This window comes from Sinohyriopsis cumingii, chromosome 14 (genome assembly GCF_028554795.1).
Source record: "Sinohyriopsis cumingii isolate HCF-2022 chromosome 14, ASM2855479v2, whole genome shotgun sequence".
Lineage (NCBI taxonomy): Eukaryota > Metazoa > Mollusca > Bivalvia > Unionida > Unionidae > Sinohyriopsis > Sinohyriopsis cumingii.
The window spans coordinates 2,459,159-2,486,018 of record NC_142974.1 but is presented as its reverse complement, the minus strand read 5'-3'; the positions used below and the strand labels follow the sequence as shown (position 1 = coordinate 2,486,018).

Sequence of the window (26,860 nt, the reverse complement as noted above, 5' to 3'; positions counted from 1 at the left end):
CATTGGCTGATGCATGAACCTGCCTTCTTAACGATCGTGGTAAAATCAAGTATGTACTTATCGCGCAATATTGTGTGTACTATCTATACTGATAAAGTGTGTACTATTTATACTGATAAAGTGTGTACTGTTTATACTGATATAAATGGTACCCGTGCCTACAAGTCATATCTGACTGACATTTGTTGTCTAACAAACACGTCGCCTCACTTTTTCAGTTTGTTTTCATCAGGCTATATAAGTTCGCTATTATGGTTTGTGTAATTCTTTGTTAGTAAATTTTAAATCCATTCTTCGTGTGTAACAGATAATGTGACAATCATTTTGTATCATCATTAGTAGTTAAATGGACTGAATTTGCATATCAATCTTAATATTCTTCACCCATACGTTGATTTTTTTGATTGATGGTGAACAACTCAGACATAATGGGTCAAAAGACAAACTGCAGCTCTAAGAGAAACGTCTTAATCGGTTTTAATAAACAGCAAAATTACGTAAAAGAAACCTACATCCGTTAACCCTCCCAAATGCTTCTATTGTTATTGCTATATTCCATGGAGAAGAGTTTAAAAAAAGTTGCAATAAATATTAGATTAGTTTTAGAAAGCAAAAAATAAATGTCTTTCAATCGTACATAAAAAGACTGTCAAATTTACCAGTGGTCGTTTACATTCATTTCTATTTCTATATGCTCCTTGCGAACTGACAATGACAGAAGAACGAAAATGGTTTCTAAAAGTAATGCCAGTGCCAGCTGGAACAGAAGTAGTACAGTAGCAGCACTGGGAAGAGAAGTAGCGGAAACAAGTAAGTACCTATTTTTGGTATAAGTGACAACAAGTAAATGTACCTATTTTTGGTAGAAGTGACAACAAGTAAATGTACCTGTTTTTGGTAGAAGTGACAACATTAACAATATAGCAGTATACCTGTAGCGACAGAACAGTCAATAAAAACATACCACTTACCACTATTTCTTTCCCACTGTATAGTTTTCCTTTACAAGAAAAGTGCGAATATGTTTAACTGAAAAAAGTTAACCCATGTAATAAATAACGTAGTCTTGCCTTCAGTGACAAAATATTATATAAACACTATTTAACACCATTTCTTCACTATCTTGCATATTAGATCAGCTAATGTCAATCACTCCCATACACCATTTACTGACGTACTTTCACTATTTGGTATGATCTTTAACACACGTGACCCATGCATTATCTACTGGTAATGTTATGACATGCTAATACTCTTTGTATGGTATCGAATCCATCCAAATAAATCCTCCCCACTACGTAGAACATGTATGATACCGAATTCATCCAAATAAATATCTCTGTACGTAGAACATTGCTCCACATTAAACCCTTGTTATATTTGTGTATACAGAAAGGAAATGTAAATATAACAGTTATTGAATTGTATAGCCTTGTTTTCTCGTTATAAGTTCAAGAAAATACATTATTAAAGAAATAGGGTATCAAAATCGTATTATTTGACAGAAACAGTTCATATGGCTATTGATCTAGTAACACATCACACGTATAACTAAAAAAAAATGATGAACAACCAACCTATACTTCGTAATAGTCATGCAGTTTCCTATTTCTTTCTTTCACACACACACACACACACACACACACACACACACACACACAGAGGAATTAACAAATAAATATATTAAAGAAACCTGTTTTTCCTCTTTTTTAAGTATTCTTTTTAAAAGTCCTCCTCCAATCAAAGTATTATATGTCTACTTTTGTACTATTTGTATTATAATTTTCTATAAATAGTTCCATGAAATGCGTACAACAAAATACGTATTAGAATTATTAAAATTCGTGAAATACAATAGACAATACACTTCTTGAAATGTATGTTAAGGTATGCAGCATAATAAGTAATGTAATGTGTATATATGCACAACTCAAAATTTCATAAATAATATAGGTAAACTTACAGCAACTTATTTATACCGTATTAACATGTACATTATCTGATCATCTGTTTCTCTCTTTCTCGATCCATCGATCGATCGAGTCGCATTTGGGGACATAAACAGTTTTGTAATCAAAATGTGACCTAGAAATTGATGAGCCATAACGACATCTGTTATTTTATGTAAATTGTATGGCCGATCAATTTCTAGGTCAATACAATATTTTCCAATTTTAGCAACAAGCTGAAATAAACTAGTTGACACATAATAGAGTTAAAAGATTGAATTCCTATAGAAACAACCATGTCAAGTTTCGCAAACATAACCGTTTTTCTGTTTTATTTGTTTGTCTTATCTATGTTTTGAATTTGCCTTTGAAACAGACTCGTTAAAGAGTCGAAATCACTCTGGCTAGCTAGATACTAGTTTCGCACTGTTCATAGTCTGTTTATTGCACTTGTCTTAATCAATCCCTGACACACGTGATCCCTTATATATGAGAGAGAGAGAGAGAGAGAGAGAGAGAGAGCATGTTCATTATCAACACGTTAGCCTACCAGCCTCTCAAAGCCTAGTGTGTGGATCCACCTCGTGGATCGAAAGAAAGCTCGAGTTTGAATCGTTCTATTAAACGGCATCATGTTGGCTATTGCATAGTGTGTACCACCTTAGCTAGCCAAGGTTCCGATGTGTTAACCCTATCTACACATATCGGAACCTTGGCTAGCCAAGATGAATGTACATGTTTAGAATGTACATGTTTAGAAGCCTTATCCATCTATTTTTTTTTCTTTTTTGTTGTATTTTTTTCTTTTGTTTGTTTGTTTGTTTTTTGGGGTGGGTGGGTGGTGGTGTTTCAATGTTTAGCGAAATGTAAATATACTGTATCAACCAAATTGCTTCTAAAGTATTTAATATGATAAATACGGTAACACGGTCACTACTGGACAGCGTCCATAATTCATGGCCAGTCCAACGTTGTTTAATAATATCATACCCATGTCATCGCAGCATATTTACCTGACGAATATTGGCAAAATGGCAGCTAAGTCAGGTTTGCTTCTCACAAATAGAAGAATCGGAAAAGATAAGATCGTACAGGAATTCTCATTTGTTCAACCTTGCCCACGTTTATTTAATTTATTAAAGTATTTTTTGCACATAATTCTTTTACAAAGTAATCATCAACACAGAGAGAAGAATGTACAATTTAAGAAGTATAATTCACTTTATTTGTCATAGGAGTAGTGAGTGACGATAGTTTCAGCTCAATAGCTTTTTTTAAAATATCTTTCCATTAGTACTTCGTTCCGCTAGGATTCTCTTGCGATTGTAACAGGGGATGGAAACTTAAATTGTCGGAATGAAAAACATTTTGTTTTTGTTATCGTGCAATCTACTCCTTGCGTCTTCAGCTCTCACAGCCATATACAAACCAAAATTAATGAAACTGAACTTTATATAGAACAACCCAGTTATATAGATAGAGGCCGTGAGAGGGGAGCTTTATAAATTGCTTTAGGGCATCCTACCACCTTAATCCTGTCCTGTCTATGTCAATATAACTAAACAATTTGTCTTCAAGGTCCATTCCAAAAACAAAATTACACAACAGGTTTCGATTTTGTTTAGTGTTTTGCTGCGCAGCAACACAAGTTGGTTATTTGGTCCTGTTGGAATTGGAGTTAAGTACATGTACCTTGCCCAAGGATACACCACAATAACCAAACCAGGCTAATCGGATGGCAAATATTGAACCCGCAACCTATAGTCGTGAGTTAAGCAAGCTAACATTGTTCCCTAAGGCCCCTGCCTCCATTGATCGCTTTTTGCAACATGCGATGGTGTGCATGTTATCAGGGCCGGCGCTACCATATAGGCAAACTAGGCAGCCGCCTAGGGCGCTGATTTCAGGGGGCGCATATTTAATTTTTTTAAATTGTTTATAAATTTGGAAATTGATATTTTCCGGGGGGTGGGGGAGCCAGAATCTAACCTTGCCTAGGGCGCCAGATAGTCTGGCCGGGTTTGGCGCCGGCCCTGCATATTATATATAGCGGCAGGGGATTCATCTTAACGTGAATTGTTGGTAATGGAACAGGACTAGTAGAATGCTTTATTGTTTCAACATGTTTTATTGTCTGGACCCCCCACCCTAAAAAAAACCCCAAACAAAACAAACACAAAAACAAACCAAAAAACGCACAGTCGGGCAACAAAGACAAGTTTTTACAATTAGTAATAATCCCTTCAACACATGAATGATAATAACAACACTGACAGCAGACAATACTGACAGCAGACAACATTGACAGCCGACAATAATGATTGCAGATAACACTGGCAGCAGACAATATTGACAACAGACAACATTGACAATAGACAATACTGACAGCACACAATACTGACAGTTGACAATACTGACAGTAGACAACATTGACAGCAGACGATACTGACAGCATGCAATATTGACAGCAGACAATACTGACAGGAGACAAAATTGGCAGCAGACAATACTGACAACAGACAACATTGACAGCAGTCAATGTTGACAGCAGACAACATTGACAGCAGCATATTAGTATTGCAAATCGACAGTACAAAAAACTATGCAATGGAGAGAGAGAGAGAGAGAGAGAGAGAGAGAGAGAGAATGGCTGTTAAGTGCTTGATACCAAAAATTATTTATGATCTTCTTCGACTTAAATTACTTATAAATAACATTAAAGTACACGAGACCCTGATTCATTAATTACTGCAGTGAATGAAACAAATTAAAAAGTATAAAATAAACATAAATAAGTAAGCAAAGTAAGTTTTATATTGCAATGATAAAAGAAGAGGTATTACACCTTGCAATTTTAAAATTTCCATTATCGCTAAATGAAAGGAGCCGTATTAGTTAGTGAGAGTTGGAAGAAATGGGATCAGAATATTTGTTCGAACTCTATCAATTTTCCTTTTCTACTGATAAACATAAAAATTAAGTATTTTCAATATTATGACCGTAAAATCTGGACTGCAACTACAGATGTGTATCTATGAAATATTTATTGAATAAATAAATCTCTTAATCACTACAACTGTTACTTATTCATGTGTGTGCCAAATATACTTTTACCTCAGTGGTATAGAAGTGAGGTGGCACATGCATGGTTTAAAGTGTAACAAGGACTTAGAAGGAATAAACACTGAATTATGTTGGGGGAGGGGTCAGGCAGAGCAATCCAGTTCTATTAATTAACCAGGACTAAACACCACAGTTCGGTCCGAACTGTATTCTTGTAGCAGAACTGCGTAGGTTGCCGAGAAGCCGTCCTTCCCCCCCCCCCCCTTTCATTTTGTCTTCTAATATACAAATAACGTCAATTGCTTTCAATCGAATACTACTTGATGGACAGTGAATATATGTGACACATAGATAAATCGAGCTCTGAGTGGAATAAATATATTACACGTCAATGGCAGTAATAATGCTAACACAAATACTTCCGGTATATTTGAAGATCACATTATTTTTCTCGTAATTTTGCTTAACGTATAATCGTGTAATGGTTTCTAATTTCTAGTTTTTAAACATATTTTATTATCATAAAACGAATATATTTGCACAAGGATAGGAATTAAACTCACAAGTCCCTTTTCAGTACACAAATACGTACATGTCCCTTTTCTTTACACGAAATCAAATCACATGGCTAGTGGAAGATAATAAATAACATAAATGGAAGATCACACATTGAATATATAGGAAAGGGACAAAATAAGATTGGATAGGAGAAGATAATCTAGTATTTTTCGTCCAATTAAAGGACAATGACTACTTCATTGTATTATTTACTGATTTAATACAAAATGATATCGTATTTAAATCTCTCTCTCTCTCTCTCTCTCTCTCTCTCATCCACCCAACTATTACAATACACTCTAAAATGCAAATATACATTTGAACCATTACAATCTTTTAATGTAAGCAAAATATTAAAAAAGAAACAAAATGTAAATAACGGAAAAAGAAAAGGGGCGATATTTAAAAGATGTAAAAAGAAAAGGAATATATATATATTTTTCTCAGCTAACATTTTCAAATTTAATTTTAAATTGGAATTAAATTGATACCCGCCAAATAAATATTTCATCGTTTCTATGTTTATGATTTTTTTAAAAAAAGTATCCAAATTATTTTTTCTTTTCATCTTTATTTTTAACATAACCATTTTAAAAAAATGAGGACCACATTGCGGATGGGTCTTTCATGACCATATGTATTATCCTCGCAAAATAAAGTTTGTTGTTGCTGTGGTTGCTATTATTATTATTATTGGCAGAGCGTGCAATTGGTTTGTATATATTAGAATGATGGGTACATCAGCATGTATATATTAGAATGATGGGTACATCAGCATGTATATATTAGAATGATGGGTACATCAGCATGTATATATTAGAATGATGGGTACATCAGCATGTATATATTAGAATGATGGGTACATCAGCATGTATATATTACGAGGATGAATTGCCAGAATATTACAAATATTGTCTCCTCTCTAGTATTTTTCTCTTCTGTTTTTTTTTTTTTTTTTTTTTTTTAAATTGAAATCTTGCACAATTGAGGAGTTTAAAACACACTTATTGTACGAATGGTTCTACCTGTTGGTTTCATGACAAAGCATTCAACAAGAAAAGACTGAGCTGGACGACTCAGCAAGTTTGTAAAGTATAAACGTAAATAATCAATACAGTGGTTTTAAAATGAGATACGAAAATAGCACCACGACAACAATAAAAGCTAAGAAACGTTTTCAAAGAGACAAGAGAATTTGTTAAAACAAATGGAGTGAAATCATGTCAGGAATTGGTGACATGTATATCAACGGTCTTGCGGTCTGTGATAGGTCATGGAGAAATGTTAATTACAAACTGGTTATAAATTGTTTTATTTTTAACGAATATTTAACTTTTAACGTTGCTTTTATGCATTATACATTTACATGCTGTTTGTTTGGAGATTGTTTTACGATAATAAATTAAATCTACATTCTTTATAAATGGGCTTACCATATAAAAATTACTCGTACCAAGACAAACTAAGCCCATATCTTTATTGATAAAATGATTGCGTCATACATATAGATAGGACATATACACGTGATCTGTAGTGCACATGACTTGGCAATGTGACAATTCTTTATACGGATCTGAATGCACTTCTAACATGTGTATACGATACAATTTAGAAATTATTTCTTACTGACTAGCTGTAGATCACAACAGTTATAGGACTTGTCTAAATATAGAAATATTGCACTTCGTTAAAGTACAGAGGAATTCGTAAACAAAGAATTCATCAACGCCCCCAGTTTCAAGCCACCTGATTGGCCAAATGGGACACACCTCTATTAGTAACATGAATGTTAACGAAAGATGTTTACATCATTACTTTGCACAAACGCGAGATCAAAATGTGGACTTGAAAATGCAAGCAACTCGGTCAAGTCTGGGATAACAGAGCTGGAAAAGTTCCAACTTAGATAACCTAGAAATTATCAAGGACAAGGACAATGCCAAGTGCACCAGATACTTTGCCAAGTACGTTTTGACAGCGGTTTTTATTTTGGTCGATCTTCCAAATCTTCACATTGTCATACACATTGGTAGAAAATAATTTGTCTATCATTTTTATCCATATTACTATCTGTCTATCTATCTATCTATCTATCTATCTATCTACCTGTTTATCTATCTCTCTGCCTACCGTATCTGTCTATCTATCTAGCTAGCTGTCTGTCTGTCTGTCTATCTATCTATCTATCTACCTGTTTGTCTATCTCTCTGCCTACCATATCTATCTATCTATCTATCTATCTATCTAGCTAGCTAGCTAGCTAGCTAGCTGTCTGTCTGTCTGTCTATCTATCTATCTAGTCATCAAATTGATGCATAATACCACTACTCCCTTTTAAAAACATTACAAATTACCTAAAATTGGTATAAAAAATACGAATTATTTGTTTTGTTTTAGAAAAACATCTTTGTTACACAATTTTTGACGACTACCACCAACTTAAAAAGCAAAATAATTCAACATCTCAACGTATAATGGAAACTAATGCAAAATGTCCACATCTGCCAATTTCTCACAATTTTTTAAAAACAAATGTAATTTTTTTAATGTATTTAAGACAAATCTAAACACCCTCCTACCTCTATATGCCTATATATGAATACAATGAAAACCTCACTCTTACTTTTATGGTAACGACTATCACATTACTGTATTGAAAACCTCACTCTTACTTTTATAGTAATTACTATCACGTTAATGTATTAAAAAAGTCACACTTATTTTTATAGTAATGACTATCGCATTAATGTATTGAAAACCTCACTCTTACTTTGATAGTAATTAATATCAAGTTATCGAATTAAAACGTCACACTTACTTTTATATGACTATCACTTTAATGTTTTGAAAACCTCACTCTTACTTTCATAGTAATGAGTATCACATTAATATATTGCAAACGTCACACTTACTTTGATAGTAATTAATATCACTTTAATGTTTTGAAAACCTCACTCTTACTTTTATAGTAATGACTATCACATTAATTTATTGCAGACGTCACACTTTGTTTATAGTAATTTCTATCACGTTAATGTATTAAAAACTTCACACGTACTTCGCAAGACCATTCTAGTTTTAATTTCCCCGTAAGGTGAAATGGACTGTTAGGGAATAAAGAAGCCCATTTTCTAACAGGGTTTTCTTTATTAATATCAGTGCATTGTTGAAAGAAGCTTTAGGACCAGGACGAGGATTTTAAAACTATCGGCTTTCTACATCTTCAGCGACCTATGGCAATACGTACAACTGACCAATGGACACACACACACACACACACACACACACACACACACACACACGCGTAAACCACGCACATCCAAATTTTATGTATGTCATCATCCCATGCTACATCACGTAAACCACCCACTCCTTATTTTATATATGTCATCATCTCATGCTACATGAAGTAAGCCACGCATATCCTTATTTCACGTGATCATGCGATGTCCCATCACGTAAACCACGCATACCCTTATTTGATATACATCAAGATCCCATGCTACATGACGTAAACCACGCACACTCTTATTTAATTTATGCCATCATCCCATGATACATGGCGAAGAAAATGCATAACCTTTTTTTATGACATCGTGCCAAGACAAATGACGTAAACCATTCGTACCCTTATTTTAAATATTTCGTCATCCGACGCTACACGACGTAAACCAAGCATACCCTTATTATATATATGTGATGATCGCGCGCTATGTGACGTGAACCACGCATACCCTTACATAACTTATGTCATCATCCCATGCTAAATGACGTAAACCACGGTTACTCATGTATTATATGTCAACATCCCACGGTACATAACGTAACGCACGCATACTCTTATTTTATATATGTAATCATGCCATGATGCATGACGTAAACCACACATACGGTTATTGTATAAATGTCATCACACTATGCCACATGACGTAAACCAAGCATAATCTGCTTGTATCATCATCACACGCTACATGACGTAAACCACGCATTCTCCTATTTTAAATATGACATCATGCCATGCTACATGACGGAAACCAGGGATACCCTTATATATGTCATCATACATAGCTACAAGACTTAAACCGCGCAAACCGTTATATTATATAAACCACGGATACCCTTATTTTATATATGTCATCGTCCCATGATACATGAAGTAAACCATGTATACCCTAATATATGTCATGATACCTTGCTACATGACGTAACCCACGCATACCCTTATTTTATATTCAGTGCTTAGATCCAGTATTGCCTTCACTAACTGAAGTTATTAATACCTCTCTCTCATCCGGGGAATTCGCATCATTTTTCAAAACTGCCATTGTAAAGCCTCTGCTGAAGAAACCAACACTTGACCATAACGATTTAAAGAACTACCGCCCATTTTCTAATCTTCCATTCATATCAAACGTCTTAGAAAAGGTTGTTATATCCCAGCTTGAATGTCATCTGAATTCAATCAGTCTTTTTAGCAATGTACAATCTGCATATCGCCCTTGCCACAGTACTGAAACTACTCTTCTAAAAGTAGTTAATAACATTCTCTCTGCGTTGGATAGCGGAAATATTACAGTCCTCACCCTCTTTGATTTGTCTGCAGCATTTGACACAATAGACCATGCTATATTACTTCACCGTCTCCAGTATGTATTTGGCATTCATGATACAGCCTTACTGTGGTTCAAGTCCTACTTGGTCAACAGGAAACAAATTGTATTTGCAAATGGGATACACTCTAGCCCAGTCGATCTATGTTGTGGTGTTCCACAGGGATCTGTTCTTGGACTTGTTCTCTTCATTCTGTACACTCAGTCGCTCTCAAGTGTCATAGATCATCATCCAGTGTCTCACCAATTGTACGCTGATGACACCCAGATATACAAATCTAGCCACCCAACTGAAGTTGATGCTACCATCCAAGGTGTAGAGAGGTGCATTTCTGATGTGAAATCATGGATGACATGTAACAAGCTGCAGATGAATGATGATAAAACCGAGGCCATTCTGATCACAACACAAAGAATTTCTCATTCACATCCTTTACTTCAAACAATAAATATCAGCAACACCAACTTTAAATTCACACAATCAGTACGAAACCTAGGTATTACTCTGGACAGTACTCTCACACTGCACCAACACGTCATGAACATATGCAAGGCTGCATATCTTGAGCTGAGATGCATCAGCTCAATTCGCAAATATCTTTCAGTTTATGCCGCTAAAACACTTGTGTGTTCATTAGTACTTTCAAGACTGGACTATTGTAACTCAATTCTGTCTGGTTCATCTCAATATCTGCTCCAGAAACTTCAAAAAGTTCAAAACACAGCTGCTTGGATCATACTTAGAGTACCACGATCAGAGCACACCTCCCCGCTGCTCTGTACCCTACACTGGCTATCCATTCGATCCAGAATCAGATAAAAAATTTGTTCTCTGTGCTACATTTCACTGTCGGACTCTAGTCCAACATACCTATCCGACCCCAACCAATGTGTACATACCAGCAAGATAATTACGCTTCTCTTCTGACAATCGTATACTCATTATTCCCACTATGAAAACAGTGTCATATGGACAGCGTTTTTTTGCATACCAGGGTCCAACAACGTGGAATGAATTGCCCACTGAACTTCGAAACAAAGACACAGTGATTCCATTCAAGAGTGCTTTCAAAACTCACTTGTTTCGACTGCAAGAACAAACTTAAAGACCTAATAATGTGTCCTACCTTAAATATTCTTAGCATGTTTTCTTTTTATGTTTTCTAATTGCATGGTGTTTGTTTTTGTAATCATATCAATATATGTTATTTTATCTTATAGGTGTTGTCTAATGTTGTAAAGCGCTTAGAGCTTCTAAAGATTAGGCGCTATACAAAGTCCTCGTTATTATTATTATTATATGTCATCGTCCCATGCTACATGACATAAACAACGCATACCCCTTTTATGTCATCATGCAATGCTACATGAAGTAAACCACGCATACTCTTATTTTATATATATCATCGTCCCATGCTACATCACGTAAGACAGCATACCGTTATTTTATATACGTCATCCCCATGCTACATGACGTAAACCATACATACCCTTATTTTATATGTCATCATCCCACGCTACATGACTTTAACCACGCATACCCATATTTGACGTCTTCATCCGATGATCCACGACACAAACATTTCATACCCTTGTTTTATATATGTCAATATCGGAAGCTAAATGACGTAAACTACGCATGCCATTATTTTATATGTCATCATCCCATGCTACATGAAGTAAACATAGGATACCCTTACTTTATATACGCATAATTAATGAAGGAAACCACGCATACCCTTTTTACGTCATCATCCCATGCTACATGACGTAAACCACACATACCCTTATTTTATGTGTGTCATAACCCCATGCTACATGACATAAACCACATATACCCTTATTTTATGTATTTCGTCATCCCATACTACATGACGTAAACCACGCATACTCTTATTTTATGTATTTCGTCATCCCATACTACATGACGTAAACCACACATACCCTTATTTTATGTATTTCGTCATCCCATACTACATGACGTAAACCACGCATACCCTTATTTTATAGATATCATCATGCCATGTTACATGACGCATACCCTGTTTATGTCATCATCCCACGCTACATGAAAGAAACCACTCATACCCTTTTTTATGTCATGAAGCGTTATTGTGTAAAGACGTCACCTTGTAAGTGAAACAGTATAACCACCCGCCGGATCAAGCATACTTGGTCGTAGTTCGTCGAACAGGAAATGGCCAGGCCAGGGAATATAAAAAGTGTAGGGACAAAGTCTTTCGTCGACCAGGATCCAGGCGCTACAAGGCTCGTCCATGAAACGCGTAAATCTTGCGACAATACACATTGTAACTGACGATATCTCTTCTCTCATCATTTCGTACTGTTCGTCTATCTATCTGTCTCTCTTGATATTGATCGAATAACGCGCCCACGACCTTGTCGGCAACACAGTCAACGACTCCGCGACTCACTCGGCGACCAAGTCAGCTACTCTGCGACCAAGTCAGCGACACAGTCGATGACTCTGCGACCAAATCGGCGACTCTGCGGCTAACTTTCGACCCAGCGACTCAGTCGACGGCCACAAGGCACCCAGTCGGCGACCCAGCGACTCATTCGGTGACAAGAATCAAGGGATAAGACGGTATCCCACTGGGGTAGACATCTGTTGCAATCTGGAGCTCCATTCCTAGGACAGATTCAGAGGGTATCACTGCAAGTAGAAATACCTGTCCTGAAGAACCCGAGATAGCGTGACTCGGGGTAGCGTAGCCGATGAAGTTTCCTCTACATCACACTATCTTTAGCAGTTATTAAAATAGGAAAATGAAGTTTGCCAGTCTAGAAAATACAAGTTGCTGAAAGTGCAATGAACGGACGCGGAAGCGAGCTCGAGCTGGTGGGGTTGAATGTCTGCCCATTTGATGTGCGTCTTGAGATTGTCTTTGCACTTCTTGCAATGGCGGCATTGGTTATGGTTGCCCTAGAAATCACTATAAACTGCCACACTGCAGACATCTTAGCGATATGACTAAAATTGAAGGCTATGGTAAGTACACACACCTGTATGGAAACTATGAAGGCAATCTCAGGGTTCTGTGTGAAAAGTACTTGCAACACCAAGTCATCTATCATGTGTTCATAGATTTCAAAAAGGTATTTGACAGAGTGTGGCATGAAGCATTGTGGGCCACAATGAAGAAGTACAGCATGGGTGAAAAGTTGACCAATACCGTCAAGCAGCTGTACGCCAAGGCTACCAGTGCAGTAATTGCCCAAGGTTATGTGGGGGACTGGTTCCAGACAACAGTCGTAGTGCGTCAAGGCTGTCTCCTGTCACCTACGCTTTTCAACATCTACTTAGAGCGCATCATGAGCGAAGCCCTGGAAAAGCACTGTTGGACAGTAAGAATTGGAGGGCGTAACATCACCAACCTCCGCTTTGCAGACGACATTGATGGGCTGGCAGGCAGTGAAGACGAGCTAGCCACCTTAGTGAAGAACCTGGATGAAACATCTTCCAGATTTGACATGGAGATAAGCGCTGAGAAGACAAAGCTGATGACAAATAGTGGCAATCAAATCTCAGCCAAGATTAAAGTCAGAAAACATGAACTGGAAACAGTGAGCCAGTTCAAATATCTTGGTTGCATAATCACCGAAGAGCGATCAAGAGCAGAAATTTTGTCAAGAGTAGCACAAACAACGCAGCTATGTCAAAGCTAAGACCCATCTGGAGAGACAAGAATATCTGTCTTAAAACTAAAATCAGACTACTGCGAGCACTAGTCATCTCAGTCATTTTATGCTCATGCGAGGCCTGGACCCTGACAGAAGAATTACAACGAAGAATCCAGGCGCTAGAAATGCGATGCTACAGAACCATCCTTGGCATCTCTTACATGGACCACATCACAAATGAAGAAGTGCGTAACACCACTAGACGCAAAGTAGGCCAATATGAGGACCTCCTCACCACCGTCAAAAAGAGAAAGCTGAAATGGTATGGCCATGTCACTAGAGCCAACAGTCTATCCACAACAGTCCTGCAGGGCAGCGTCCAGGTTGGCAGAAGGAGAGGTAGACAGAGAAAAAAGTGGACTGACAACATCACAGAATGGACCAGGAAAAGTTTTGCGGAGACACAGGCTTTGGCACATGATCGATACAAGCGGAGGGAACTGGTGAGATGTTCAGCAACACAGCGCCTCGACGACCACACTAGGTCATGAGACTGATGATGATGATGATCATGTATTTTCCATGAAAAATGTAAAGACAAGAATTCTGCTGAATACAAAGTCTTGCATTCTATGCTGGTGCATTATGCAATACATTTTGAGTTACTGAATGAGAAAAACGGAACTTAATATAAAATTTTTAATGTAATCCTGTCAGCTCCTTTTCACTCATATTTATTCCTTTTAAATATATCTGATGAGAAGATCAGGGAATAGACATCAAAAAACTAAGCAGACTTAGTGTTCCAAAGAAGATCAGGGAATAAATAATGTAGACATCAAACACCATAGGGTTCCAAATGCATGTTAGCAAAGTTAGGTTTTTAGTTGTTATATTTCATGACTTTCTTGGTACGTTTCTAATGTTAAAGGATGCGGGAGGTCGTGGGTTCGATCCCCGGCCGAGTCATACCAAAGACTTACAAAAATGGTACTAACAGCTGCCTCGCTGGGCGTTCAGCATTAAGAGGTTAGTGTTAGGACTGGTCGGCCTGATGTCAGGATAATGTGACTGGGTGGGACATCATGCTACATGTCTGCGGCATGATGTCCCAGTACTAGACATCACTATAAACTGCCGTATTGCAGACATTGTAGCGATATGACTGAAAAATTGTTAAAGCTACGTTAAAAGTCCAAATCACATCACATCTGATGTTAAACTATTCTGAGTTTTGTTTAAATTCAAATACTACCAACTTAAATTAAAATCTGTTTATAAATGTGTTAGAACATTTCTCATAGTAGAATGTTATTTATATTTTATTTATAACTATATTATTTTTGTCCAATTTCAGGTAACGTCGAAAAGACAACTTAATTCAAGATTGGCAATGAGCCGTAAATAAATCACACAAGGAATATCATTATAATAAATTGTATTATACTTTTCCGTTCAGTTATAAACAACCATTAATTGACCTATCCATCTACAAAATGCATTAAGCAGATACCGCTGTTCAACTCATAATTTAGTTATAGAGGATGGACGGCATAATGGCACCCCAAATCAACTTATATGTATGTTATGTACTAGAAGTCAAATAGAAGATAAATATCCCTTTGCTTTACAATTCTCTTTTTATGCAGATCTTAGAAATAGATTCATACCAGAAATATCTAGCAAAAAACACCCATGTGAAAAAATCTTCTATTCTCTCATGAAGTATAAGAACACTGTCGTAATATTTCAACTTGCACGATACATTTTTTTCCAGCACACCACAGAAGAGAAAAAATGTTCATGTAACTATATTATTTTTTCTATCTATACGGAAGATGACAGTTTATTATTCCTACATATTTGTATTATGTGTGCCGTAGTTTTTCTGTTTTTCGATTCCTATTCATCTCACTGAGGTAAATGTATTTTTTATTATGGCGCCACGCATCATTGCAATATTGTGATGTAACTAGTAATATAGTCCTAATGTCTACATTACCAATAAACTATTGTTATATACCTTATTGAAACATCCGTCATAGTCGGTTGTGACTCATGCAACTTGCATTTATTCTCATACTTGTATTAGAACATCCCTCACAGTCGACAAATATTCTTTTATACTTTTACAGTGGTCTCCCTCTTGAACGCCACCACTCCCCACCAACGACCAGTGACCACCTGCTTTATGAGGCCTGAATCCGATGGCAAGATGAATTTGTGTTCAGCAATACCCCTCTAGGATGGCAACTCCTCTAACGCTGCAAGCAGCCAGTATATTTGTGCACAAACTCTCAAATGTACGTACCCACTCCAAGTGACCACATAATGGTGTTTAGAGAAAAAATCTTTCTATGTTCTTGACTTCTTTATTCAACACGCTGACATTTCTTCTAACATGCCAATAAAATAACTTCAGTCCATAAAAAAAACTTATTTATCCGTTTATTCTTACAGCTGTGCGTCCATCTGGCTATTATTAGCACCTACCAACCAGCAAGTCCATCTGGTTATCGTTAGGACCGTTAAACCAGTGTGTCCATCTCGCTATTGTTAGCTCCGAGCAGCCAGTTAGGACTTCTGGCTAGTGCTGGCACCGATAAACCAATAATAAAACAATATTTAGGTAAGATAGTAAACCCCAATTTCCTTTTCAGGATATAGTCAGTACTGTTTTGAAAGTGTCGTAATACAACCAGTACCGTGTTGAAAGTATCGTGTTATAGCTCAGTACTGTGTTGAAAGTGTCGTAATACAACCAGTACCGTGTTGAAAGTGTCGTGTTATAGCTCAGTACTGTGTTGAAAGTGTCGTAATATAATCAGTACCGTGTTGAAAGTGTCGTGTTATAGCTCAGTACTGTGTTGAAAGTGTCGTGTTATAGCTCAGTACTGTGTTGAAAGTGTCGTAATATAATCAGTACCGTGTCGAAAGTATCATAACATAATCAGTAACGTGTTGAAAGTGTCGTAATAAAATAAGTACTGTCTTGAAAGTGTCGTGATTAGTTAGTAGTGTGTTGAAAGTGTCATGAAAGTCAACAATCAAAAGAAATGTAGGTAACATATCCGGTAACATCGAAGAGTTGAGATCCTACTCTACAGTTCAATGACAGAAATTAAACGCAACGTAATACTTTATACTGTTCCATGATCCGGGACTGCTAACACATTTCCGAACATTATTTCGGAAGTGAGTGTAAATGTTTCCTTCATGTCCTTTCTTGACAAATATAAAGTAGAGCGTTTGTCATTCGAGCCATTTAACATTGAATAAACCAAGATGGCAAGTAACAACCTTGATAAAATGAAGAAGCTGCAAGACGTTCTGGATAATTTGGAAATGTATGAAGAAATGCTAATCAAACTGGATGACGATTTTTATTATTACAGTCCCATCGAGTGAAGATAGAAATCAATAATCTAAGAAAATCAAAGGAAATGATTAAAGAACAAAAAGAGGAGAAGGAGGATGAAGAGGATAGAATAAGAATGAGGGAATGAAATGAAAAGATAGAAAAGGAAGAGGAGAATGAGAAGAGGAAGAAAGAGGAAGGAGAAGGAGAAACAGGAGGGAAAAAAATAAAAAAGAAGACAACAGTAATAACTCAAATAAGAGGGTGAAGGAAAAAAAGAAACTAGGAGACCAAAAAGAAACCCAAAGGCCATTTTCAGGATCACTCATATGCTTTGAAAAGATTTTTTTTCTTTGCCTAAAATCTTTTTTACTCGATTTTATAGTTTAGGTGTGATAGACTGATGGTCGTCAATCTATGTCTATTTGCTGTAGATGTCTTTGTCTATATCTCTAATGTATTTGTCTCTCCCTAGAGTAGCTCGTATTCAGGTTAAACCCTTGCCACATTGTTACGAATATCCAGTACCGTGACTTCACCTCACCTGTTCCATTCTTATTGTCCTATACAACAACCTAACTTTCCTTGTCGCTTATACAGGTCCAATATTCCCCATGTTTTCAATTCCCCTTGACGCTAAACGTTCCGGGGGTGTGTGTCTGAAAAGTCTTGACGACCTTTTTGACTGGGATTTCCATTGATGCATATGTATCCCCATGTACTACTAAGGATTAACTAACAAGAAGAGAGCAGGAATACTCATATACCTAAAAAAGCACAAACATAAATAACCCAAACAAAACAATGTCTGTGGTTACAGGGAACTAAGAAGAAGAATGAGATGAATAATACGATACGAAGAGAAAAATAAAAGCGAATAGTTTCAAGGTGACGAGACACAAGGATAACGACAATCGCAAAGGTTGGTCAGTAATTAATGACATGCATATCAGCGATTTTGTTTAGCGGGGCGGATGCGGGGCATGTTAACTGCAAGCTAAGGTTATAAGGTAGAAATAGCGGTATTTCCAACTAATATTTTCTTTTTTATGATCATGTATACATTTTTCATTTACATGTTGCTGTTTTTACGTTGACGTATCAATTTTACCTGTTGTCGATTCTTTAAAAATTTGCTTAACATAAGACAAACACAATATATTCAAGTTAAAAAGGATTACGTCAGAAATACCTCTTTATTATAGGTATGTTATACTCATCTGATCTATAATGCACGTGACTTGGCAATGTGTCAAGCATTGTCGGATCAGAGTGTAATATTAATGCCCGTATACTAAACAAATTTTCACGGAACCAAATAGCAAACCGAAAGTTAAAATAAGTAAAAACCTTTGTAACAAATTCGGACTGACTATCTATGATATATGCGGCAAGTTGCCTAAACAAAGCCATAACACACTTCGTTAAAGTCCTCTTGCATTTGTTTACAAAACATAAAAAAGCTCATTTGACAGGACACCGCCCCCAGATTCACATGATTGGTCAAAATGTGTCACACCTCTTTATGTAAGGTGAAGGTTACTGAAAGCAGCTTACTGGCAAGTTTAAAAATGTGTTATCCGAATGTCGGCTTGAAAATGCAAACAGCTCGGTCCGGTCAAGTCTATGATAATTGAGCTGAAAAACAGCTGGGCCAGCTTAGATAACCTAATAAATTACTGCCACCAAAGACAATGCTTAGTTCCCAGGTACTTTGCCAGCTATTTTATTTTAGACTCCGTAACGTTTTCGCATTTTCATATGTATTTATAGAAATATTTTTATGTTGTTTAGGATTTAAAAAATCTATATTTTTTTTATCTATCTATCTATATGCCTGCCGCGATCTCTCCATATACGCGGTCATAACATTAATACATAACACCCCATCCCCATTTCAAAACAATACTGATTACTATTAATTTAAAATATATTCAAATACATTTTTATATTTCTATTTTCAAATTTACAAGAATATATGTGATAAAGTTTACCGTCAACGTACATTGAAAAATAATAATTTTAAAAAAAAACTTTCAAGGCACGATGTAAACAAAGATAAAATGTCAACGTCTGCCAATTTCTCATATTTTAAAAGAAGTTATAAATCATAGTTTAAAATATTTTTTTAAAAAGAGGAAAACCATGTCTGTGACCACTCCGGTGGCCTAGTGGTTAAGGCGTCCGCTTTAGATGCGGGTTCGAACCCCGGCCCAAAGTCTTATCAAAAATGGTACTAACAACTGCCTCGCAAGGAGCTCAGCATCAAGACGTTTGTGATAGTACTGTTCGTCCCGGAGTCAGGATAATGTGACTGAGTGGGACATGATGCTATATGTCTGCGGCATGATGCCCCAGTCCTAGCCATCACTTTAAACTGCCACAATGAAGACATTGCAGCGATACGACTGAAAAAATGTTAAAGCTACGTTAGCAATCTAAATCGCACGCGCGTTCGCACACACACACACACACACACACACACACACACACATAGAGTTTCATACTACCTACGTACATAACAATAAAAAAGTCCATTTACTTTACAGTACATTACTTTCTTTTTCACTCTATTTTTTTTTACTTTATACAAAACACTTCATTATTTGCAATCCTTGACTACTTATTATTATAATTTCGATTGAAAACTCAACGTCTTATATTTACGAAAGGTGGGACGTACGCATAACATTTACGTAGATTTGTCAACATACCAAATTGATTTCCTTATATTTATTATTCAGTATACAAATCAGTGGTCTCATTTTGAACAATATCACCGTAATTCATATATAGTTTTTAATATATTTTTAAAAAATATAATTTATGGATATGCTGCTAAACATTCTGTGCGAAATATCTTCAATTTTTGTTTGTTTATTTGTTTCGATCAAAAATATCTTATTTTATCAACCAAGAAGATCATGTTCATATAATTTCTTCCACGAAGATCTGATGATTGTCTTTTGTATTTCCAAGATGAGTGTGTGTATGTGTGTGTGTTGTTGTTTTTGTTGCTGTAGGGTTTAACGCAATTTTCCAGCACACGATAGGCTATACATGGCGGCCAGTATTAATGGTGGAGGAAGAACCCGGGGAAAACCCCAGAAAGAACCACCGACCCACGAGAAACTACTGGAAAGCTTTCTCACATACCCACATTGGCCGAATCCTAGACTCGAACAGACAGAGGTGAGATGGCAGTGATCCGTAACGGAGAGCGCTTTAGACCACTCGGCCACTCGGGGCCCCCGTGTGTGTGTGTATTTATGTGCATATGTGTGTGTGTGAGAGAGAGAGATATCAAAAGCGACTTTGGCATCCATAAATCTAGATAAACTCGTTAAGTGCAGGTTTGTAAACGTGCATTACAATATATAGGACATTGTGGGATGTTTTGTTTTGGAAGTCTTTTTAGAAAGGTAGATCGTTGGATACGTTTATCAATGGAGAGATAATTAGATAACGACTACACATGTATGTATGTTTGGATGTATGTATGTATGTATGTGTTACCGTCTACGTTTTCATAAAATACTCTGTTATAAGGAGTGATTAGTAATGGTTACATTCGTAAACATTTTTCCCATCCCACTTTTAATATTGTATGCACATTCCGAGTCCTCTCTGAGTTGCCCTACTGACCGATAAAACACTAAGTTTATGAAAGTTCATATTGTCCTCGACTCGACTAGTAAATAAGCTCGATAGTGTGTATACTGTATATGCATAGCCGTCATTTGCAAGGGCAGACTGGATCCAAGACGCTGTTTTAACCTGATTTGCAGCCAATCAAACTGCTTGAATCTGGGTCGGAATCTACACACCTCTAACAATGACATTTGAAACAGTTCGAACACTTTCCATACGCCCATAAAAAAGATTCTGAGAACTTAAAACCGTTGACGATTATTCATATACGTTATATATATATATATATATATATATATATATATATATATATATATATATATATATATACACACACACACACACACATTCATACATATGGTGTGTGTGTGTGTTTGTGTAAATATTTGTTTAGATCAGTGGTCCCCAAACTTTTTCGGGCCACCGGCCCCTTGTTATCCGCAGCGCCCCCTACCTTATCCCGTACAAAGCATAATTCAGCATTAGGTCTCTCCCCCCCCCCCCCCCCCCCGTAATCTTACGCCCCCACTTTGGGAACCAGTGGTTTAGACTGATAAACGAACAAAAACAAAATGAAAACACGAATGTTATGACCCATTCGATCTGTCGGACAAACTTTTCCCTACATAACTCTAGTTCTTCACCATCTTCCGTCACCAACCTTTATCAATAACGTGCATTTGTGGTGATAAGGAATCCTGATTTCGGGATTCAAAGGTCAAGGTAAGTTGTAACTGACAAAAGAAAAAGAAAAAGGTCTCCATACAGTAATAATAGTTCTATATCATGTATATCAACTAAGCTTTGACTTGAGCTAAGGAACAAGGTTGTTGAATTTTGATTCCAATGGTCAAAGTTTATAATCATTACGAGTGAAAAACATAAATATTTTCAATCAGTAACATTGTTTGTATATCACAGACGGGGCGTGTGTGTGTGTGTGTGTGTGTGTGTGTGCAAGTCTTGTAGATGGCCAGCGACTAGGGTAAGGTTGAAGCCTGCTGATTTGGTGTAAAAAGGTAAAATTTCAAGGTCGTTGAGACTGAAAAGTAAAATACAAATTCTTCCTACAAACAAATTTCAGTTATCGATCATGAAGATTGTAGATGGATTACATTTTGAGTAAGAAATAAGCATATCAATTTAGGGTCAAAGTTAATTGATCCAAGTTTTTCTTAATATTTTTGGTTATAGACAACCAAATGTAGGAATTATATAGGGATATAATTGTGATCAGAGTCCAAAAATATCCGGTGTCAACAATGCCCTTTAAGCTTAAAATGTTCACTGGACTTTTGTTACATTGTTTGAGAGCTATTACATATCTGGCAGAATAAATATCTTTAGTTTTTAAAATGATCTCTTAAGGTCGATGTGCCCATCGTGATCATTATATCACGTGTTTTGGCAATACTACCAATGGTCACAGCGTGAACTTAACATTGTAATTAATTGCAACTAGGAATACCTACATTACGGTATTGTAATGATAAATAGGTACAATTATGAATGAACTGCTACTTAAGCAGGCACTTTTTTACTTAGTTTCTAAAACTTCACAAAAAATGACAAACTTTAAAGTGTTTCAAAACAGTTTTGACACAACTTTTACAAATATACATGGGAACAAATGCACAGGTGTCTTTACAATCACATGTTTAGAGGGGCTCATCCCATAAATGTATTTTTGTGTTTTCTTCCTTGGACTTCTTTTGATTATATTTACAATCATGAAATTAATTGTGAAGCGATTACCAATTACTTTTTGCCTTTGCCTTTCCTGGGTTTTGAGAAAGCTGTAGATTTTTACATGTAATTTTTTTGCAATTACACCGTAACCCCCAACCCATTTAAAAATTCGAAGATCTCCGATTAGTAAGAAACAGATTCATATTAAACTTTCTAAATTACTTTTTATATTTCACAAAACATATTAATAGTACTTGCTGTAAGTATTATCAGAACAATAATATATGCTTACAGCTGAACTCCTATTTATCTGTAATTCCTATTTGTGTCCGTTTGATTATTTTTTGATTTTTTTTGTTCGATTCGTTCATTTTATTCATTTCTGATTGATTTCGTACACTTTGGCCAAGGAAGAAAACACAAAAACACATTTATGGGATGAGCTACGGTGATCATTCAATTCCATTATATAAAATACACTAATTGGTGACGCTAAAATTATTTCCCGTACTATATTGAGTTCCTTGTCATTTTTTCTTACTATTTTCCTAAATTTCGTTCATTATTTCCATTTCATTATATAAAATACACTAACTGGTGACACTGAAATTATTTCCCGTACTGTCTTGAGTTCCTTGTCATTTCTGTTTTACTATTTGCTTGAATTTCATTCATTATTTTGGGGATTATTTGCTCATTTTCATTTCTTTTTCTCACTGACATTCAATTTTGTTAAATTACACTGAAGTATGACAACTATCGTTGTAAGTTATTAATAGTAGGTTACATGTTAATTTGATAACGATAATTATAACTAATGAAAAAACAGTAACTAATGTGTTGTACTGTTAAAAGACTACCTATACTACATTTATCTGAATAAAAAAATATCTTAAAAAAATTACGAATGAACCTCTCATTTTTGATGCTGTTAAAGGATTGAAATTTAAAAGGTGAATTCACATTTTGGTTAGATGTGTGTAATTATTTGTACGCAAAATGATTGACGGGCATTTTTGTTAATCTCGTCATTGTTATAATAGTAATATATACTAGAAAATGGACATAAATTGGGAATTATAATATTGTTTTCCGTTTCCAATTATCCGTCATTCACATATTACTGCCATGTCTGAAATTTTGGAATGAAGAACAAGAAACAGAAGAACGAGAGGATAAATCTTCTAGTAGCCTTGTCGACGTATAAGAGAGATAATCCTAATGATGCAATAGTTGTGAAGACCGAGATCAAAAGGCTTACCTCCCTTATAACCAGTAGTTGAAGACCTTATACTTAACATCTCGTCATCCGATTCAGGTTACCCATAAGTAAGAGAATTAGTCATATTTAGTCTAATAAGAGCAGGTGGACGTGTTCACTCAAAGGTGACATTAAAGATTAACACATTTACTTACCTTGTGAGTGATCAGGTAAAATTTACACATAAAAAAATTCCCAACCATGATAATTTAAAAAAATATTAATTTTTTATTGGTAGAATTGATTCCTTGTCATTGATGACACTTTCATTAACCCAGTTCATTTATGGTCTGGAAAATATTAGCTAAAACAAGCCCTGGACCAATTCATGGAAACTAATTGCCTTAAATGTTTTGGGTTGGTTTGTTTTTTTTACGCGCAACAACACAAGTAGGTTATTTAGTACCAAGACAATTGGAGTAAAGTGCCTTGCCCAAGGATACACCACGATAGCTGACCCAGGCTGACCTGAGGGTAGGATTCAAGCCCACAACTTTTTGGTTGCGAGTCAGGCACTCTAACTACGAAGGAGAGGAACCTGATGGATTTTGCTCCATGTTATTGTGTATATATTTAAATTTTTAATTTGTACTTAAACACTCAAGTATATTGCAGTAGAAAACTAACAAACATGGAGAGGAATGGAAACTCCAATAAGCACCCAGGTATCACGTGTTGAATTTTAATAAGCAGATGAGGTTACCATGGAGATCAAAGGAGTAGCTCGGGCTTCCGTTCCTTGAGCTTTAAATCCCAAATTTGTTTTAAGTCAGATTGTAGTTAGTTTTCATTAAAAAAGATATCTCATACACCTTGGATTTTAGGTTAAAGTTTCAAGTTTTAAATGTATGTTCCCCTCCTCCCCAGGAAGCAAACATATATCTCATCCATTTTGGTATATTGCTGCTTAATTTATAATTAACATAATCCAGAAAGCCTTCAACTCTCAAGGAGAGAGAGAGAGAGAGAGAGAGAGAGAGAGATCCATGTAGAGGTCATGAGCTTGTATTCCAACATTTTTTCATTTAAAATTGCAGACATTTCTGGTTATAATCATCCATGTCAGAAAACGATGCAGAGTGACAGAGGGCAATCATGTGAAGACATTTGGGTTGAGAAGTCTGCCTGGTAAAGGAACAAAAAAAACCCCCAGTTTCTATCAGCAGAATAACATTGTTACAAATCTATGACTGCATTGCTTAGCGTCTTCTCTGATTGTATTGTCTTTCTAGTTTTAATCATGTAAAATACAACAACAGAGGTTACCAAGAGATTATTATATTTCATCCATATGAGAAGACGATATCAAGAAGGAAATTGAGAGCAATAACACAGAAAAAAAACCACATATGTTAGCATAACAATCTACTTTATATGTTAAAAACAACACAATTTGGTACCTTAAATTGAAAATATAATTTGTGGGTGTCATTTTATACTGCAAGTATAGCAAAGATGTTATTTTTCCGAAGAGCATAACTTGTACTAAAAATCCCAGATTGTGTCTTTCAAAATTTGCATGTTTTTCAGCACGACACATTTCCTACTAAACTCTGTAACCAGTTTTCAATAAAACTATACTGTTTTGATTCCTTAGCACGATTATTTATTTGCTGAAACCGAAGTACTAATTTCAGAATAAAGGTGATTATATTAAATTTAACACGACTTATATCTTAGTCAATTTTATGATCCTCGAGAAGCAGTGTATTGAGTTATAAAATAAACGTTCCAGTTAAGCTTCAATTTGTAGTTAAAATTAATTTTGTTTGTAGATTGCGATGGATAAAATAGTTTCACTTCATCTTATCTGTCTTTCAGGGGCTGTCTTATTTGTATACAAAGTAGTGATGTTATAGATGTGATATTTGTGTACAAAGTAGTGATGTTATAGATGTGATATTTGTGTACAAAGTATAGTTATGGATGTGATATTTGTGTACAAAGTAGTGATGTTATAGATGTGATATTTGTGTACAAAGTAGTCAAGTTATAGATGTGATATTTCTGTGTACAAAGTAGTGGTTATACATGTGATATTTGTATACAAAGTTGTGATGTTATAGATGTGATATTTGTGTACAAACTAGTTAAGTTATATATGTGATATTTGTGTACAAGGTAGTGATGTGATATTTGTGTACAAAATAGTGATGTTATAGATGTGATATTTGTGTACAGAGTAGCTAGGTTTAGATTGTTCATTTGTGTACCATCCTATACTTTTACAGTATGAGTGGTGGATGATGTAAATGTTATAGAATATGGATGTTTTCAAACTTCTAAACATGTCAGATCTGAGAAAAAAAGGACAAATCAACAAATCAAGAAGAATATGAGTAATGTAGTGCAGCTCACTGAACACACGATCATGCTCATTGCAGAATTCCAGTTCACAATCAATCAGCTAACGTTTCACATCTAGACTGCGCACTGAATATAAATAAATCTTCAGAATATTTTGCGTTTGTATTCTTGTTCTACCGGTATTCCAGATGGATTTTGCCTATTATGGTATGTAATATAAACATAGCACTTTTTATGCAAAAATTACCCTTTTTTGCCACTTGCAGTAGTAATAATTATGCTTACACCTCTCGATGTTTGGCATGTATGACAAAGTAGTGAAGTTTCGTTTGACTTTCATTACTTATAATGAAATGATCCATGCTATGACTAAAGAAAATTGCTTTGGATTTTCAGGAACACCAGAGGTAATGTCTTGAAGCAGAACTCCATTGGATGATAGTTTATGAATGTTGTTTGAGCTGTATCCCACAACAAAGACATTGTCCTCTCTGTCCACTGCTGTGCCCAGTGGATACTTCAGGTCATTGGATAAGTAGACAAATAGTTTTCCATCTCTCTCAGGCCAAAACAATACACTGAATTGATGCTACTAACATAAGTGTATAATCTTGATTTTGACCTACCTAGAGCAACATAAGTCCAAACTGTCCATGGACAATCAACAATTCATGGTGAAACTTGACATTTCCATTCCCAGTCATAAAACTCCAGTAACATTTATTCCATGTATGACCATAGTAGCCTGAGACAAGGATCTCATCTTTGT

The 26,860-nt window shown here is 35.8% G+C and overlaps 1 long non-coding RNA gene across 3 annotated transcripts; it reads left to right on the top strand.

Moving 5' to 3' along the window:
* Nucleotides 1-12: 12 nt before the first annotated feature.
* Nucleotides 13-26,860, top strand: LOC149783098 (uncharacterized). 3 transcript variants are annotated; one of them, XR_016413992.1, is made up of 5 exons: nucleotides 13-49; nucleotides 719-810; nucleotides 15,961-16,128; nucleotides 24,822-24,912; nucleotides 26,488-26,860. It is a non-coding gene; the product is annotated as an uncharacterized LOC149783098 (long non-coding RNA). The 3 variants fall into 3 exon arrangements; XR_016413993.1 differs by lacking the exon at nucleotides 13-49 and adding an exon at nucleotides 156-254 and having other exon boundaries at nucleotides 24,822-26,860; XR_016413994.1 differs by lacking the exons at nucleotides 13-49; nucleotides 719-810 and adding an exon at nucleotides 7,401-7,534 and having other exon boundaries at nucleotides 24,822-26,860.